Source organism: Blennius ocellaris (genome assembly GCF_963422515.1).
Source record: "Blennius ocellaris genome assembly, chromosome: 14".
NCBI lineage: Eukaryota > Metazoa > Chordata > Actinopteri > Blenniiformes > Blenniidae > Blennius > Blennius ocellaris.
Window position 1 is genome coordinate 18,924,228 of NC_137663.1, and position 14,512 is coordinate 18,938,739.

Below are 14,512 nucleotides of genomic sequence, written 5' to 3' on the forward strand. Positions count from 1 at the left end.
CAGCTGAGTTCTGCACAACTGGTGAAAATGCCACAAGAGATTCATGTGGAAAATTCCAGACTTTGATAATGACGATTAAATCAAACAGACCGAAATAACAGCTCAGTTAATGTGTCACAGCAGCAATACAATAATATCCATACTGTGTGTACAGACTCCTTAATGAGAGACACAATTAAAAGTAACACATGACTTCCAAATGAGTGGTTAAGAACTCGAATCAATGGAGGTTCAATTCAAAAGTTAATGAAGCAAACTTGCAATGAGAAGTCTGTTGATTCGAGACACGATGAAGCACAGCGTAAAAATCATTTGGGAAATTACCGAATACAACAGGCATCGAAGAGACAATACTAGTATTCTGCAGACTTGGTGAAGGTCATTATCTTATCATTAATACCAGTTGTGATTTAATTGGGCTGTACGGTATAAGTGGCCAGTGAACTAAAATGGAACCAAAGGTTTATTCTGTCTCATGCTCATGCAGGATTGTTGGATTCGTTTTCTATAAAGATGCCATGAGATGTTGTCATTTGTGCCATATAAATAAAACTGAAGTTGAGGACACACGTGATCAGGGAAGGGAAGGAAGCAGCCGACATGCACTTGCTCTTCACTGTGACATCAATTCACGAGAACTTGAATCACTTGTTTATCATCTACTTTGTTCCGTCCTCATCCAAGGGTTTCAAGAGATGAAAGCTCAGCTATTGCTGACAGTCAAAGTCGCTGTTAGATTTCGTGATTTTCATACCTGGACGAGCTGTGTTAAATGCATCATGAACACGAGAACTGCTTAAAAGAAGCCCATGAGATTAAGGGAGGATGATTTTAGATAGCATCTGTCAGATTATGTGTCTTTGTTGCTGCAATCTGTGTTCATCTCTACATAAGGATCTTTATGAGTCGAGAATATGAACATGCAAGTGACTGGAGGGCGGTATGATAGATCACAGCAGGTGTTCACATGGCTGATAAAAAAAAACCCCCACAAATGCAGCAGACATGTTCACGGAAAACCACTGACAGCAGGTTTTTAAGAGGAAGGAGCACGAAACACCCGATGTATGACCCAGTCCTTTAAGCCTCACTGAAACAAATCAGCTTTAGGTATTTATCCACACATGCACAGCAGGACCAGTACTTTTCTAAGACCCGCGTTGAGCTAATTTAATTACAGAATCAATTGTGAATGTATTGAAATGAGTGCCACGATAAATAAATAAATAAATAAATAAATAAATGCCTCATCGCTAAAGTGCAACAAGTGATTGAAATGCAGCATGTTTAGAAAGGGCCTCTCAATAAAGAGATGCACTAGCGCGTGAATGATTTTGCTAGGGGACACCCGCCAACGAAATCCTTCGTTTTAATTCGAACCGCACTCCACTAGATTCCCTGATTTTCATCTGCTGCGGCATGTGAAGTCGAAGCACACACGCAGAGTCTCCAACAGAGGTAACAAGCTGTCAAGAGGACGAATTCACTGCTTGATCTGACAGATATTTCAACCTTGGTTTCGTTGGAAAGAAATGATTTACCGGCTGTGTCACGGTGGTCATCACACTCCGGGAAAAGTTGTTTTACAGTTGAGAGCTGATGTGTCAGGAGCGAGGTGAGGTGTTTACAGCAAACATTTCCAAACACAAAATCATAGCGTTGTGGGCTTCAAGCAAACAGTTGCAGCTGCTCTCTGCTACTTTTCTTATTTCATATATGCTTCACCACACTGAATATATTTTTCATGTATCTTTACGAGACACGTCCGTATATTTTCTGAGTACCTTTTAGTTTTACTTCTGAACACAACTATATATTCTTTCTATTTCTTATTAAAACTGGCTTTAGCTTTTTCTTTTAGCCTCTACAGGGACGATTCAGAGTAACAGTGGAAGGATAAAAGTAGCTGAAGGTAAAAGTTATCTCGACTGAAATTTTCAAATTCATGGGAGATTTTTAATCATTTGGTGACCTTTTAACTCCACATGCATGTTTTTAGACTTTTGGAGGGAATCGCTGTATCCTGAAAAAGCTCATACATGCAGAGGGACACCATGTAAAGCCCAGCCTGTCTGGACTGTACAGTACCTCATATGATCACAATATAATGGAAACGTTCATGTCTTCCTTATTTTCCATGGTTAAATTCCAACAGTGAAAAATCCATAAATTTTACATTTATTACACACAAACATAAATTATCTAAGCATTTTCTAAAAATGAATTAAGTTTGCCAAACAAACAGTATTTGGATACATTAGAATATTCAATAAATTCTGATGGGAATTCTATTTTGAATCCATAGGTCATCAGCGTCAGAGCGAATAATATGTTAGTTCAATGTTTTCATAATGTATTGTTGCAGCTTCTTTCTCTGGCTTGAAAACCAGAGGTGAGAAAGTCGACAGTCTGAGCCTTGTTTTAGGCATTATAATGAAAATATATAGTTGAATCCACACTTGTCTTTTACTTCCCTTAATTAAAACTTATTTCATGAAAATGATGATAAATGTTTGGATACATCTCTAAACAAAATAAATGTTCTTTATCAGACAGCAGGTGTGAAATAGTCACCACTTAGCAAAAATAATCTTCGGTTTTCATAGATAAAAGTAAAATATGTAAAATTACGTATACTTAATTACAATTTGTCACCATTTAATCATGAGTTGGTGATCGAATATTATTTTCCTGCTTTATATCTACATCTGGTGCCAAAACAAATTTCCACATAATTTATTTTAATATTGTTGGTTGAGAAATGTTATTATATTTCATACACGTAACCTGAGTCGAGTGACAACGCTGTCAAACATCTGAAAGTTAGAATAATTTATACTTGTACTTTCATGTACTTGGGCATGGGCATGTACTTTCTAACAGCAGTATTTATATCAGAGTACATTTTTAAACATCGTCAATGTACTTGACTACAAATTTTCAGTCCTCTTTCCCCCTCTGACATTCATGGCCAGTATAAAATCAAACTTATTGATATTCTGAAAATACTACTTTTATTTATGGATTATTGTACAGTAAATCAGCACTAAAAAAAACAATCAGGAGTTCATGTTGTCATATAATTGGTTGGTAGTTCAACCCTCAGCTCCATTCTCCTTTCTCAGTGCCAAAGTATCCTTGAGCAAGACCCTGAAAGTCACTCCTGTAGAAGAACAAGGACTTTTTACAGCGGCAGCTCTATCACAGCAGGTGTGTGACAGTGTGTGTGACCGACGGTGTAATTTGCTTTGAAACTGATAAAATATTGAAGAGAAAAAGAAGACATATCCTTTCTATATCTACCTCAGGGGCCTTCTGTTGTCGTGTGAGTTAGTGCATCATGTAAATGCCAAATGTAAATGTGATGAGAAAGTGGATAAAATGCAGGTCGAATTGGCTGTTAATGCACTGTATGAAAACAAATATGATCACTGACGAGTTTTATTCAGACACACACACACACAAACTAATTTCATATATTCAGCTAAATGTCACAACTCGACCTGTGATCCCTTCACAATGAGAGCCATCGTATTGTTTCCATGCCAGCGAGTCTAGTACTCCCATCAGTGGGATTATTTATGGCAATTACACAGGATGTTCTGATGAATGGAGTCAACTGTGTCGCGGTTAGCACCCTCGCTTCACAGCGGGAAAATCCCTGTTTTGAGTCCAGGTTTGGAGCCTTTTCTGTTGAGTTTGCATGTTTTCCTTGTTTCTGAATAGGTCAGTTTATATTAGATCGATAGTTTTGTTGTTTTGTTAAAAAAAATAGTTTGGCATCAGGAAGTGTTTGTCCCACAGAGGGTGCCGAACACAATGACATATGCCTGTTTTGGATTTTTTTTTTTAAAGATCTCGTATGTCATTTAAGAGTTGCCGATTTCCTGGACTGACGATTGTCTACATGGAGCTGCTTTCTACACTGTTGAACCCTAAGTCGACTTACCAAGCTTACATTTATGCAACTGTTTCTCGCCTTATTTTCAGCGAGGTAAAACAACTACCTATACTTACAGCTCGCTCGCTGCAGCCCATCATTTTATCACCGAGCCGCTCTTCGATGCCACCAACACGACATAAACATGTCAGAGATCATCACCAGCCTCCAGATACACAAGTGTGAAAATGACAGACTGGATCAATACTTTGTTTAGCCTGAGAGCAGCTGCTGACGGGGAGCCGAGATCACAAGAGCTCAATTTCAACGACCACACTAGCAGCTGCACCGAGATGCTCACTGCAGGGAAAAGGACCTGAGCCGGGCAGACGCCTTGTGTGGTGAAAAAGCTCCATCTGCTCCCCGGAGTCTTGGATCACCCTTCAGCATCAGGTTAATATTGAAAACTTGCCCGGGTGTTGGTTGTCTAATTGAACTGTCCGCAGATGCCACCAGTAAAAAAAAATAAAAAATTCCCGCCTAAATCCCACACTGCCACATACACGTTTCGAATATGTGGCAGCTCAATTAGTTTATTGCATTAATTCATCAAAATCAGACGAGACGGACATGAAGTGACGATTAAGAAGTGAGAGGAGAAAAAACATGGAGGCAACAAGGAGAGCTGACTGTGAGAGTTTGCTTCTGTCTGAGTCCTCTCTATCTTTATGCTCCTAAAAAAAAAAAAGAAAAGAAAAGGGGGAAAAAAATCACATGCAGGGCCCCGGTCTCATTTCTATGGCAACCTGAATGCTATTATCGTACCTTGCCATTCATTATGAAAGGACTCCAGTTGATGGGGAGCGAGACGGGGTGGAGAGAGGGGAGGACAGTGAGTTGCATTTTCCCTGCTCACAGCTAGGAAACAGGAGCAAAAGTAATGAATGGGTGTGAAGAAAGAAACACGGTGCCGTCCGCCACGCAGGAGAAACACTCACTGGACAAGAGTTCATTAGCCAAACTTAATTTTCAGTTGTTTTAACTGTGATAGATGATAAAAAAAATACATTAAATGAGAAAGTTTAAGTCCCAAAGTAGATGTTCTATATTTCTTTGGTGACAACTGTTGGGGTTTGAGCATGAGCAGGTTTAAATAAGTAAACGTTCCTCGACAGTAACGCCCTTCTCGACAAAAATTTTGATTTATCTCCGATATTGTACCTCGAGCAAAACATTTAAGGAAGTGTTGCAAAATGTGGGAAATCTGAAATCGTGTTTAATCTTCAGTGCATTTGCATGTTTTGAAGATCCACAACTCTGAATGAGGCACGCAGACAGACGGAGAGGAAGTGATGGTCCATTTTCAAAACATTAAATCACGTGGATGCAGGTTGACACAGGAAAATAAAGCAAAGATGCGTCCTGCTGATGAGGAAGATGTAATGCAGCTCTAACAAAAGTCAGAAATCAGACTTGAGATCTTTGTACTAACTTATATAATACATTATTTTAATTAAGGGGTAGCCTGTCCAGGGTGTAAACTGCCTTGTCCCATAACCCTGATTTGGACAAACCATATTAAAACAACATATTAAAATAATCAAATAAGTAAGAAAAGAAATGCAATTTTTATCTGTAATGATGTTTTGTTTTTTGTTTTTTTTAACTAACCTATTTACCTCATCTTATGTCTTGCAGATCAAATGTTGTTCATATTATAAAGTAAATCCAGTAAATGTGTGATAAAAGTGGTTTATTATTCAGGATTATATTAAAATACAATTTTGTAGTCCCACAGTCAGTAATCTGAATTTTCCTTCCAGCCACGTGACCACAGCTCCAGTAGACAGAATTCACTCTCACAAAATATTTCAGTAAATAGTTTCAGTTAGTTAAATCTCACTCTGCTCTTCGGATTTGGTGAAACACTGTAAGGCTGCAGGCATTTTGTCAGAATGATCCATGGCGTCGAACAAGCCTATGTAAGTATGGCACTAATGAAAGGAGAATAACTGCATGCACTAAATAGCCCACCTACTGTATATAACTGTGCTCGCAAGACACATGTGGTCAAGTTAGCCACTTATGGGAAAATACAATTTACAGTAGCTTTTAATGATCCTGTGAGTTGTTGAGTGCAGTTAAATACATCTGAGGGCGGGCAGCAGTGCTGCTGCGAACTGTGTGAGCAGAGTTAGTGGGGTTAGTGTGACAGTGCATTAGCAGCCAGAGTCCATTCTCTGCGTCCCCAGAGAGGCCAGAACGGGCATATTAACATTCCCCTCAGAAGGGCCACAGGATCTGCCTTCAATGCCGTCTGACTCCAAACAAAAGACGGCGTGTTTGTGTGTGCGTGCGTGCATGTGTGTGTGTGTGTGTGCCTGTGTGTGTACGTGTGTGCATGAATGTGTGTTTGCATGTGTGCAAGATGAGGAGGAAGGAGGGAAAGGGTCTACAGTAGGAGGACAGCAGAAGTATGTAAGTGTATTGGTGCTAGTTCTGTATAGATTTACATCCCTCCTAAGGCGTACTGTGAGCCGCAAAGTAAAAACTCATCAAGAATTCTGCAGTCAATTGATTTTCTCATCTCTGTTTCTGGGATGAAAACGTTACATTTTCAGGAAAATGAACCTCGTTTCTCTGCCTATGTGGTTGACTTTTTTTTTTTTTTTTTTTTTTAAAGACAGTATAAAAAATGTATTTGATCAAATAAACCATCAAGTATAAATCGAATCAGACTTGTATCATTATTACTTCACTTCAGTCGTTACCGTGTTCCTCTTTGGACGATGTTTGAGATCAACGCCTTGGTTACTGAAACAAGGCATTCAAGGGACTCACTCAGTTACATTTATCAAATCAGAAGAACAATTTGTAAATAGGCTTCATTTCATGGCACAACAGGTCAAGGTTTAGTAAAAATTACTTTCTGAGAAACTCGATGAGTTGCTAAGCAAACTGTAACCAGGTGATTCATGAGCGGCTCCTCTTACCTACTCGCTCATATAACATTTCTATTTTTATTGATGCACTTCTGTTTATGTGCTGTTCTTTGATGGCTGTTGTTCAAACCTGTTACATGCGGCGGTTATACACAAGCCGCAATATGTGATTATGCCCTCTTAAAATCTCATTACGCAAGTAAGAAACTCGCTCTCGGTCGTACAGTACCCAGTAGCAACTATAGACGACTGACTTCCTATGCATAACTCCGACATCTGGGCTTCATCACCGAGTGCCTGAAATCTTTCTACATTCCATGTGCAAACTGCACCATGTCATGCAATCTTGAATCGTGGTCTCCTGTGCTGCTGTGAAGATAATTCGCTGCAGTCGAACTGGGGAAGCCATGCCAAAGTGGACAAACGTAGATTTAACTCAAGCATGCCAGCGTCGTGTCTGCTGGTGGACAATTTCTGGAAAATCCTGAACGTGAAACATTTTCACACACTCTATCCCATAGGTATTGTTGTCCAGAAAAAGTGAAACAGCTCAGGTGAAAACATTGATCATAGAAGTGAAGAGAATCAATGATCACTGTGGCCAATGAAAACAGGTGTTGGATGATCAATATATGCAATCTGACACTTGGGCATTAAAACACATGATTAAAACTACGCTATTTAATTACTCGCCATATTTGTATGGGCCACATTTCCTGGACTATAAGTTGGTCTTTGTTGCTCGGAGGCTCATTCAAAGCACCGTACAAAAAGGCAAACTTGAGTTTAGGTCACAAGACACGACAAGATGTTCAAGAATTCCATCTGTGACATCCTCCGTTTAGCCAAAGATTAGGCTTCTTTGTTTTGTTTATCACAGTAACAGTTTTGCAGCTCCTCTCCAGTCCGCCACAAGTTCCTCAGACACTCTGAATTCTATTTTTGCTGCTCTGTTTCAGTTTCATATTTAATCGTTTATCATTGAGTTGGATTCTGCAGTGTCGCTTTTTATTTATTTGTCCGTCATGTAGCAGCATGCTGTTGTCATACACTGCCATATAGTGGTGGCAGTTGGTAAGTACTGGGATATTTTTCAATAAGTCGCATGCCAACAACCCAAAGAAATTTGACTTATCATTCAGAAATGATGGTTTATTGATTTATTCGTGCAAACAAGAAGTTTGGGTGGATGACATTTCACATTATTATTTTTTATTCCAATATATTTTCAAAAATAAATCTTGGTAAAAAGGGGAAGAGGGTTAATTATTTTTAAGACATTTTTAGAATGGGATATATTGAAAATTATAAATTAAGTGCAAAGTCCAGCAGTGTAACCATAACAACAATTTCAGACTAAATGTAGGAATCCATTTACCTCAAATTGAAAAAAGTCTAACTAGCACAAACACATTTGGGGGTTTTATATATAATTTACCAGAGATCTTACCATCCAATAACAATGTCTTACAATACGAGAAACATTCTGGAGTCCAGCATTCAATCAAACTCGTGGGGATGTATGAGGGGCTACAGAGTGATTCAGACTTACCCTTGACTTACACGGATTGTAAATTTGCACAAAGTTGAGTATCCTTTAGTAGCATAAGTTCTTGGTAAATGTGCGATTCAGATTTGTCTTTTCCTTCCAAATTTAATGCTCAGTCACGCACCAAGGGTTTGTTCATGTTTTGCATCTGCTTTTCCCCCTATAGAGGCTGCAAATATGCAGAATCAGTGAAGATCTTGTTTGCAGGAATTGGTGGGGTTTTGAACATTTTGTATGTGATTTGCATTTCGTTTTCATATGGGACACTTAATTCAGAAATATTTAGCTTGTACTGTGGCTTAGACAGTTTGGTTGCATTCACCTATTAGTACTGAAGCCAATTTCACTTTTACAGGCGTACAAGACTGCACTGATCGATGTGAGTCAGGAACTTGAGTAGATCAAAGATCTTTAGCTTTTTTGTTAAAACAAAACAAAAAATCCCAATACAAACCAAAGGAGTGGAGACAGTACTGGGGAATGTTAGCTGGTCTAGTCAGATATGATCAGGTGCAAAAATGATGGTTCATGGTTTCCCTTATAAAACTGTCTCCTTTATCTATGAATGATTCCACGAGATCAACAATTCACAGGCTAACAAAACTTTTTGTGCCTCTGAATTAAAGGATATGACTGTTGTTTGCCAACTCCTGTAAAATAAAATTCATAACACAATGTTTCGATATGGACCGAGTTCTTCAACAATTTGGCATCACTTTACAGTCAGAAAAAACATAGACAACACATTTCCATATCTATTCCAGGCATGTATTTGATATTGATATCAGCGATTCTTCGTATCTTCTTTCCTGCTTGGCGGCGAACCATCATACAGACACATTTCTGTAATTTTAACGTTTCTACTAGGCGTGATTTCACAGTTTCTCAGTCATCTGAGGGGATAGTGGGTCATTTCCACTGACCTAAAGAGGTGAACATCATATAAAAGCTGGCAACATTAGAACCCTGCAGGAAAGAAGCCTTTGACCTTGTAAATACAGCATCTCCGTAAAGCCAAAGCATATGTATATCCAGAGACACAAGTAACAAAGTAAAACTGGCAACCTCGGATGGATGGATGTATCCTCCAGAGATGGCTTGTTTTCTTCGTGGTCTTTATGATTTCATTAGTATGGTGTCTTCTTGGCAGAGAGTCTGAGTGGATTGGAGACCTTGTGAACTCACTGTTGTATCGCTCTGGCCTCCGCCTACTCACATCCACTTGTTTTCCACCAAAGCGTGGTTCAATGCAGCAGCAATACCATTTCCATACATTGAAATATGTTTTCTGGATTTGGATTCTTTGTTTGAACTCTGCATCTCTCACTGCATAAAAAAAAAGCCAGCCAAATCCTAACTTATAAAGACAAATCACACAAATTGGTACAATAATCAGTTCCTGAGTGAAGATGTCAGAATTGAGACATTTTAATAACTTGTGATAATACAGAATTATTTTTCTATACAATAACTTTGTATTCACATGTGAAAAGCAGACAAAATTAGGGAAGACTTTCTTATCACTGCACAACTTCTCTCTGCTGCCCTCCCTCTTTCTTTCAGACACACAAACAAAGATATCCCATGCACAGTGCATGCTAATATACAGTATATATCAAATGCGTATATTAAATCAAGTTTAGGGACAGACTAAAGTGCATGTGTTTATGTAAAAGGTTCAAATGTGATCCTGCAAAAAAAAAACCAAAAAAGAAACAACACATTTTTCACACACAATCATTCATGAAAGAATAAAAAGACAGCAAGCTCACTTGTTTTAAAGCTGCTATGTGCTAAGTGGAACTCGTAAAGTTCGGGTACGTCGATGCGGTGACATTCATGCTGGATTTGGTAAATCTCATAACAAAAAGTTATTGTTTTCCTCCTTGAACAAAAAAGCGTAAATTACTGTTTATGGCAGTGTGATGTAGCATCTACACTCCCATGAAAAAGTTGCAGGTGTGTCACTGTGCACAAGTACAACATGTTCATTAGCTGCTGTACAGGAAGATAAAGGCAGAAACTGTACAGGTGGCAGGAGAAAGAAGGATTGGCGTTGTGTTGGTTGTGTCTGGGTTAGGCGGTTTGGTTTAAGTGCAGCAGAGGCGGGCAGACTGGCAGCACAGGCAGTAACAAGATGGCGGCGGTCTGCAGCAGAGAGCGTAGCAAGCTCTGTCCAGAGAGAGAGAGAGAGAGAGAGAGAACAGGCAGAAAGCCGTAAGCGTAACATGCTCGGGGGCAACTGAGCGCCAAGTATCACAGCGATTCGGAGCCAGTCCTTTCCATTTGGGTGGGGTGGGCAGTGCAGTGCCAGTGCCCACAGGAGCACCGATAGGTGAAAGGGGTGCGAGAACAATGGAATGGCTGCCTCCCAGACAGAGCTGCCGTACTGCAGTGATAAGGGAACAGGAAGGAGGAGGAGGAGGAGGAGAGGGTGGGGTGGAGGTAGGGGGGGGGGGGGTGCACAGGAGGTAGACACACCTGCTCCTGCTGCTGGAGCAACAGCAGCAACTGGAACACGCAGCAGACAGAAAAAAGAGCGAGCTGGATTCAAAACGGGCAGCCCAGCTCAGTTATCCAGCAAGCGGGGGGCATCTCAGGACTCTGTGAGAGCTCGACTGAGGTCACAGCCCACGGGGGAATAGCTGCAAATGACAGGTGAAATCACGCACTAACATCTGCTGCACACTCGCATGCCTCACACATTCATACATGCATTTGGATATGATGGAGAAAAAAAACAGGGGGTATTCAAATTAATTCAACATGGAAGGTCAGAAATAAAAGTGTACATAAAGACCGACATGCCATCACACATCAGATGACGTTCAGAGGAAGGCTGCATATACAGCCGAAACATGCCAGCAAGGTAAAAAACCTTTCCTGCATTTACCTATCGATAAAAAAAACAAAAAACTGAGCTGTACTGAGGTTTCACAATACCATAATATGTTAATTTATAAGGGAATACTTGATCTTTACTGCAGATAAGTGGAAACTAATATGTGCAGACGTTGGACTCAGCATCAAGAGCTAAAAACAATAAATAATGTGCATCCCTAATTGTAATAAATAAAGCTACATATCCAAAATGCTGACGTTTTCTACCAATGGAGGGGCTTTGTATTCCATCCTCACTTGATGCATATAAATGCATCTTGATGTTTTCTGATCAAAAATGACAATCAAGCCTTATTTAGACGTTTTCAAATCGAAGGATGAATACACAGTTGTGGGTAATGTGTAATGTAGGAATGTCGTCCTTAAACGACCTCCACTCTACTCAGCAAGGGACTCGTGGCAATCAAGTACAGCGCATACATGATTCAGCTATGAGTCAAGTTAATCTGAATATAATACAGACACAAATTACAACAATTAGGAATTTTTTTTCATTCATCCCTAAAAAGGAAGCTGAGCATCTGCTTGCCTATTGTCAACCAAAAGCCTCTCATCGTAATGTTTGCATAGTAATGTTTGCATGTCAATCAAACCCCCTTCTCTGCAGATATTATACTGTACTGTGGAGTGTAATACAGAAAAGGAAAAAAAAAAAACCTTTCACACTGTTAGAAAATGAAAGATCTATAGTCCTATCAATGGTCTGCCATTCTCCAAGTTGTAGAAAAAAAAAAGAAAAACGTAGCCTTGGGGCAAGGCTGCAGTGGGAGGTCTTAATAGTGTGTCATGTGTACTCCCATACTGTACACACATGCAGTGATGAAAGTGTAGCGTGAGTGCTCCAAACGCACACACGTGGACGTTCGCTGCTTTCCTTTGTCTCGCAGTTGCTGCGTTTCTGTATGAGCGGGGGTGACATTTCAAAACCAAATACAAATCAGATCCTCGGTGGCTCTACAAATGTTGGGTACGATTCTTTCTCGCTGTCTGGATGTGCCGGTTTCCCTCCGTGCCGGAGCTGAATGAGGCAAACACTGACACCGTGACCTACTGCTGCAGTGCCACTGCACTGAGACGACGTCATGTTACAGAACTCACATTTTAATTCAAGACACATACATGTAAACAAAATTGTGAATCCTGCAGAGATTAGAGGAATAAGATGTGTTTACTTGATGCACTTCTACTGAGTATAAACAATTTTCTCCCCAACATAAAAATGATTTAAATGTGGAGTTACAATAGCAGACATGCACATCAAACCTTTACATATGAACTTTTTCTATATCCATGTGATCACATGATGCTGTCAGCAGCTGTGAAGTGTTAGTGACGATGGTGATGAAAGATCAAGTGGCATCGAGGTGATAAAACACAGATCAGACATCATAGACATCAGCAGGCAGATTCTTCCCTACACAGTCGTCGTTTGTCTGTTTCAAGCTCCTCTCACACAAGCTCGTTGGCTCTTATGGAATTCTGTCTACCTTGAGTTGCATGCTGCCTGCACGCTTTCCATCAGCTGCATCTTCACACAGTAAACTGAAACCAGGCTGTGGAGAAAAACTCAATACGATTTGAAGTGCGTGACAATGCCAATGAGTTGCAGATTTGTAGAAGTCACTGCTCATTAGGAGAGTTTGACCGCATGGTAGGAAAAAAAAAACACACAGCTATTTAACAAACTTCCCAATTCCTTAAGGATGCAGGGTCGGACCAAAAATGGCATCTGTTTGTGTTTGATATGGCTAAAAGTGCCTTCAAATCAAAGTTGAAAATAGAATTCAGGCTCAAAGCTACCTGTCATTCAGCCACATAATCACAGCTCAACACAACTAATGAAAGAATGAGGACAGAACATCAAACAGTATCCCTGCTGAAAGACTGGAAGCAACTTGAGGGAAGAAGGAGGAGGAGACATGTAAAGGGTTACGTACTGTAAGAGTAGATGAAGGGAGGGGGGAGGGGAGGGTTAGACCTGAAGCTGTTAGTGTGATCACAGGCCCAACCAATTATAGAACGTATGAGATGGACAGTGAGTCGGACAGTCTGATCGGACTCTGATCCAAAGCCACCGACAACCTGGAGTGGCCCCACATAAAGTGCTGCATCAAGGCCACAGCGATATGCAACTGACTACAATTACATGTATTAAAACACAGTAAAACAGCTTTAAAATGCGATGCTGCTGCTCACGACCACACTGCTTTCGTCCACAGTCGATGAGGGAGGCACCCTGCTGCACACGTGTTCCAGACAGCGAAATATAATCCCTCCTCAACCGGGCATACATTTTCCCTATTCAATGTTTTCTATTCACACACAACGATACGCACACACAGGTGAGTATACGTATAAATAGCAGTGGATAAAAGGAAAGAGACGAGTTTTCATGAGGTCAAACACAAGTGTACTGAGCTTTCAATGTCACGCTCTCACCAGTACTTTGTGCTGCTCTCAAGATAAGGCATTAAGAGCCTATGGACAAAAGAACGGAAATTTATAAGGGATGTGCAATATATTGAAACACTATAATCACCCAATTCATAAAGCTGGTTTGTATTTTGCAGCCCGACATACAATATGTCTGCTACAACCTTCATCTATTTCGCTGTCAGTGCGTCTCCGACTACTACGCGCAGTACGACAGGCTTTTACAGCCTGAGTGTGTGGCCTGAGTATGTTAGCATGTGCAATATTAGTCACCGTGGGTGTAACCTTAGTCACAAATTCCTCTTTCATTCATTGCACCTGCCCAAAAACACAGGGATACTGTAAATGTGACAGCCTTGCGCCATGTCACCCCACCTCGTCTGGACATCTCAGTCACATGTCCTTCATACCCACATTCCTCCACTCATCTCTTCCCCACCCATCGCCCGACACGCTGTGTCTGCCTCTGAGTCTAAACCCCTCGATATCCTGAAACTAACTTAATGTTCCTCCATTTTGGCCCCATTTCATCTCTATCGCTTTGGGCGTAGATGAGATAAATATGTTTTATTGCCACGTCTCACAAAAAAAAAAAAAAAAAAAAATCCAATGCTGTCCCTTCTGCACTGCGCGTTGTCTTTCCGCCATGTTCTGTCTGGTTTTTGTTGGTCTTTTTTTTTTCTGTTTCACGATAGAGAGATGTGTGAGTGCCCCTCGCAGCTCCCAAGAACCCAACCCGTGCACATTACAGCAAAACGTCACAAGTTAGGGTCTCAGGGAATGAGAGAGGTACAGATAGCTTTTTGT